Consider the following 6,000-nt stretch of genomic DNA (forward strand, 5'->3'; position numbering starts at 1 on the left):
CACTCAAGTTGCTTGCAGCCATATACAGTAGAAACATGAAAGGGGGTCCGGTTGTGCTTTCGCCGCCACTGGGGGCTCCGTCTACGCCGCGCCGTCGAACACGGACCCTCGTAGCACACACAAGGAACGTCACAACGTGGAAGTGGATTTTGAACCAGTTGCTTTTGTGCTTGGGACAGAAGAAAAAGACGCAAGAGAAAAGAAATGTAGTAGTCCTGGGGGATGTGTCTATTCCCGAGAATATACTGCATCTTCTGCTGAAGGGTCCCAAATTCGGATTGCAACACGATGTTCCAGCGCATGAACTCATTGCACTCAACCGAAAAGTGGCACTGAAGGCGAAAGATGAGGACCGCGACCGCTGCCTTCTTGAAGGTGTGGACTGCTTGCGGAAGTTTCCTCCAAAAGATCCGGACTTGCGTAGTGACAATGTCTTTAGTGGCGCGGTGTCTTTCTTTAAGAGCAAGAACCTGATGCTTGTACAAGCGGATAAGGTGGGCGGGTTTGTTGTTTTAGCGCAGGGACTTTACAATGAGAAAGCGCAGGTAGCAGTACATAAGAACTTTGTCCCTGTCAAAAAAAGGGAAGTGAGAATGAAGACGAAGTTCACCGAATTCTGTAAGAGGTTAAATCTGAATGCACTCGCCAGGGACATTACTAATAGCAGGGGAAACAGCCTAAACCCTTATTTCACAGCTAAGACCCACAAACCGGAGATTCCGTTCAGGACAATTGTTAGTGAACAGGGATCGTGGCAGGTAAACGTCAGCCAGTTTTTGCTAAAGAAGCTAAAATGCCTTGTCTTGGACGATCCCTTTCTTACCAAAAAGTCAGTCAATGTAGCACAGTTTGTTAAGTCTAATGAAAACATTGGCTTTGGTTTTTCCGTAGACATACAAGACCTTTTTTATTCCGTGCGTAAAGATCAAATTCTACTGTCTGTTAAGGAATGCATTGAAGAAAACGTCGACGTGTCGTTCCAGAACTCAGCAGGCTTGTCTGTAGATAACTTTTTAGCACTTTTGCAGTTTTACTTGAATGCTACTTTTATTGTTTTTAACGACCAGCCTTTCTTGCAGCGAAATGGCATCTGTATAGGGTCTTGCGTAGCTCCTATTCTGTGCGATATTTTTTTAGCTAAGGTAGATAAGCGGCTGGAGCAGACTTTTAAGGAGAGCGGGACAGTTTTAAAGGTTTTTAGGTATGTAGACGATTTTTTAGTACTTTTAAAAACGCAGAAGACCTTCACCTACCCCTCTACAGTAGGTGAAGTTTTAGATACTTTTAACGGACATGGTCTTGGTTTGACTTTTACCTATGAACTGCCCGACGTTTCGGTTTTACAGTTTTTAGACCTCAGATTAACGTTCTCTGAAGGACACGTCTGCTGGGGCTATTATCCACGCGCAAAAAAGGAGTTGTTGCCGTATGACTCGGCGCACTCCAAGACTATAAAACGAGGAATAGCTTCGCTTTGTATGGAATCTTCTCTCCAAAAATCGTGTCCACATCAAATGTTTGACAGTTTTAATCATCAGATAAGCCGGCTTTTGGCTGCAGGGTTCCCCTGGTCGGTTCTGACTGCCGTTTCCGAGGCCATTCTTCAGAAGTCCAAACGTGGAGCAGGGCCAAAAATTGCTGAAGCTCAACAAAAAAAGGCCCCTAGGCCTGAGGTCGTACCGTATATCCACAAAATTTCGCACAACCTCAAAAATAGTGCAAGCAGACACGGTGTACCTGTCGTGTTCTCGGCTCACAACAAATTGGGAAAGCTCTGCCCACGCATTTTTGACGCAAAAAAAACGTGGGTGTCTGAAGAAGCACCAGAAACCGTTCGTTCGGTGTTCAACTGGAGTGGTTTACTCCATTCCAATGTCTTGTGGAAAGTTTTATGTCGGCCAAACTGGACGTTGGCTGAATGACCGTCTGGGGGAACACGCCCTAAATTTAAAAAACCGAGAGGACAAATACGTGCATTTGGTTGCGCACGTTAGTAACTGTGAAGAATGTGTGGCCCGGTTTGAAGAGACGAAGGTTCTTGGCAAGAGTAGAGATAAGACGGCACGGATTAGCCTAGAAGCCTATCATATAAAGAAACTTGGTGGCGAGTGCATCAGCGAACCTTCTTTATCTCTGTTCGCGGCTGAGATCGCCTTTTTTAAAGTGGCTAACTGTTAATTTTCACAAACGTTTCTTTTCATGTCTTACGCATGTCTGCCCGCGCATGCGTTCTGATTTAGTGGTCTTTTCGCACCTTGTTTTGTTACCTCATTCTTTCTTTCTTTTTTCTTTTTTCATGGTATATCACCCCACCCTTCGGCCTTTATAAGGTGTGGCCTTCCGCCAATAAAGCCAGTTGACAGTTTGCGCTTGTGTGTGTGTGTGTGTCGCCTTTCTCGTGTGTCGTTTTATTTGCGCAAAAGAACATTTCTAGATCAAGTACATAAGGGTCGGAAGGAATGTCTAATTCGCATGTAATAGTGAGTAGAAGAAGGAAAGGCGGACCATCTTAGGTCTTAGATGGAGAAGTCTTATATGGGTTGTTTCCGTTCATAAAGATAGGGACAAGTTAATTTTTTTATGGCATACTTCGTGACTCTATACATTTTCCTCTGTTCTAATGTTCCTTTTTGCATTGGGGGTCCGAAATGATAGCGCAATATTCAAGGTTTGATCTTATGAGTGCATTATATATGCTAATAATTTGCACCTATAAGGTACACCCATAAGTTTATGGCGAAAAAAATCAAGTTTGCGTAGCGCTGTTAATAAATTAGCTAGATGTTATAATGGTTTTTCTTCGACTTATACGCAGCAGCACTCTTTTCTGAGCATATATCTTTATGCCCCTGTTTTCACTGCGGTAAAGGACACTACACATACCATCGTCTGGATGTCAATGGTCGGAAACGGAAGACATTGAGGTGTTCATCGCGAAATCATCCGCACACATACCGATTTTGCTGGTCGGATTAAAAATGAAAAATACTCACGGCGAACACGCTGATTGAAGTGCTCTAGTAAATTAGCAGCTATGAGTTGTCATAGACACACCATCACAAAATGGAGCGATTGTTCAGCTGGCGTGGGTGCACGACATGTATACTTGGTGGAAATGGTAGGCAAAACAGCGCTGACGGACGGGACGGAAGAAGGCGAGACAGACACATGCGCTGAACTAACAACCAAATGGTTTATTGCGAAATAGGGGGCAATATAAAGCATAGAAGGGAAGAAGAAATGCGGTGCGAAACATGATATGGCATACATTCGGGATATCATCACTGATTAAGAAAAGCGATCTCCTGTGGGAATAGAGCCACCGATGGTTGGCTTACACATGAGTTGCTTAATGCATGAATGTGAAAGGTCTCCGATATCAGGCGCGAGGTATGATCGTTATATTTGGCGATGACAGTTGTTTGGTTCAAAACCGCCTCACATTCTTCGCAATCTGCGAAATGAATGACCATATTATTTCGGCGTGACTTGTTTTCAATGTCTTTCGCGTGTTCGCGTAGCCGATCGTTGACGCACCGTCCGGTCTCTCCGATGTAGAAACGGCCGCATGACAGTGGGACCTTCGTACACTACACCACAGCTACAGTTGACAAATTTGTTTCTGTTTCTTCGGACAAGACTTCTTTCCACTCTCCTGATTCACTCTCTTGCACAGGCCTCCCAACTTGTTCCTGGCAGAGAAAAGGAGCTTTACGCCGGCTTTGTTCACAATCTTTTTCAGGTTATGCGAAACTTGGTGAACATACGGAATACATGTTATGTGCTCAGTGTCCAGTTTGCGCGTCTCCTTCTGAATTCTGCATTCTTTTAATATCGACTCTGCTATGCTAGATAAGATCTTCGTCGGGTATCCCGCAGCGGTAAGCCTAGTAACCTACGCGTCAAAACTGGCTTGGGTCTTATGTGCACATGATCTAAACAGAGCGGCTTTCATGCATGTTTTCGCTATCCCGCGCTTGACTATCTTAGAGTGGGCCGATCGGAAGGGGAGCAGGCTTCTCTGGGAGCGCGGGGAGTATATCCAACACACATGGTCACACGATAGCACAAGTTCCAGATCCAAAAACCTTAGTTTGTTGTTAGTAGGTAGCTCTGTGGTCAATTGTAGGTTGTTAGGTTCAGTACTGAACACGTCAAAAATCTGAGCAACAGTTTGTTGGGCGTTACTTTTGCGATAAAATACTAAAAAGTCATCTACATAGCGCATAACCTTAACAACGGTGCCGTCCAGCTTGGCTTGAAGTTGTCTATCGCACGAAGCTAAGAACAGATCGCTGAGAACGGGAGCGAGGCTGGATCCAATACAAACGCCTTGTTTTTGGATGAAAAAACTATCATCAACTCTAGCAAACGTGGACTGTAAATAAAAGCGGAGCATTTCTAGAAACATGCTAACGTTTATACCACTAGAGTTCTGGAACTTGGTGCCTCCGTGACGGTCGATGCACTTGCCGATTTCTGCGATCACCGCGCTTTGCGGCAGGGAGTAGTACAAGTCCTTGACATCCACCGAAAACGCGCCAACGTGGGCAGGACACTCGTTTTGAAGGAATTCTGACACGGTCTCCGGCTTTCTGATGAGGAAAGGATCTTGAATCTGAAGGTGCGACAGGCACTTCTGCAGGAAGACCGCTCGCGCTGCCACGTTCCCCGTTCGGACACAATGACACCGAAGGGGCAGCTTACTTTATGCGTCTTGGCGCTGAAGAAGACGAAAAGGCTAGATGCCTTCGACGCTTTGACGGAAGAGGCCAGTCTTGAAAGTCCAGCACGCTCACAAAGCTGTACTGCCTGCTCTTGCACATTCGACGGCTTGACAGTTTTCACTTGTCTGAAGTTTTCAGCGACTGCAGCTTGAGCCTTTTCCTTGTAGAGGTCGTTTACCACGACGACAAAACCACCCTCTTTGTCCGACTGAACTAGCTTGACGCCAGCGTCTTTGAGGGCTGATACTGCTGCAGTGAGACGGCGCGTGCTTCCTTTCTTCACCTCCTGGGGTAGGGAATCCACGCCTTCCTTGATGCATCTCCCAGCTTCATCCGTTCTTACTCTTCTGGCAACGGTCCTAACAAGAGAGAGGAGCTGCGTTTTGTCGAGTCGCGGATGCTCGCAGTATTTCGGCCCCAGCACGAGCAGGTTATTCACCTTCGGGGGGGACACTTGCCTTCCCCAGCACGACGACGTCTTGTTGAGGTGAGGTAGGGGGCTCCTTTCAGCGAGGGAGCCTAAGAAGAACCTGTCGCCACATGAATTCCGCCGTCTGCGAAGCTACACGCAGGTCTTGACTGAATCTTCTATTCCCTTGTTCAGGAGGGACGTTGCTTCTGCACGCAATGCTCAGGCACTCCGTGTAAAATCTCGCTTGCCTCCAGGTCTCGGAGCGTAAGATGCGGCACGTCCGCTTGGCATGGCCTTCCGAAGGAATGAGACCCCCGAATAAACGGAGAACGTCCGGAGGCAGAAAGGAATTCTTCAATGAGTACGTGAGGAGACGTGCCCGACACGTTGCTGTAGCCAGAAGGTTTACACATACAACAGATGAGCGGAGGCAATAAGTGGAAAGGAAAGAGCCCGATGTACAAGAAATGAATTCAAGGAGAGGGCGGAGTCGGGCTGGTTGGTTCATGTTGAAATGGTAGGCAAAACAGCGCTGACGGAGGGGACGGAAGAAGGCGAGACAGACACATGCGCTGAACTAACAACCAAATGGTTTATTGCGAAAGAGGGGGCAATATAAAGCATAGAAGGGAAGAAGAAATGCGGTGCAAAACATAATATGGCATACATTCGGGATATCATCACTGATTAAGAAAAGCGATCTCCTGTGGGAATAGAGCCACCGATGGTTGGCTTACACATGAGTTGCCTAATGCATGAATGTGAAAGGCCTCCGATATCAGGCGCGAGGTATGATCGTTATATTTGGCGATGATAGTTGTTTGGTTCAAAACCGCCTCACATTCTTCGCAATCTGCGAAA

At 46.5% G+C, this 6,000-nt stretch overlaps 1 pseudogene; it reads right to left on the minus strand.

Annotated features, from left to right (window-relative positions):
* LOC144129625 (uncharacterized) overlaps positions 1-5,647 on the minus strand; it is a 122,694-nt pseudogene extending 117,047 nt beyond the window's left edge.
* Positions 5,648-6,000: the final 353 nt, after the last annotated feature.

Source organism: Amblyomma americanum, chromosome 1 (genome assembly GCF_052857255.1).
Source record: "Amblyomma americanum isolate KBUSLIRL-KWMA chromosome 1, ASM5285725v1, whole genome shotgun sequence".
Classification (NCBI taxonomy): Eukaryota; Metazoa; Arthropoda; class Arachnida; order Ixodida; family Ixodidae; genus Amblyomma; species Amblyomma americanum.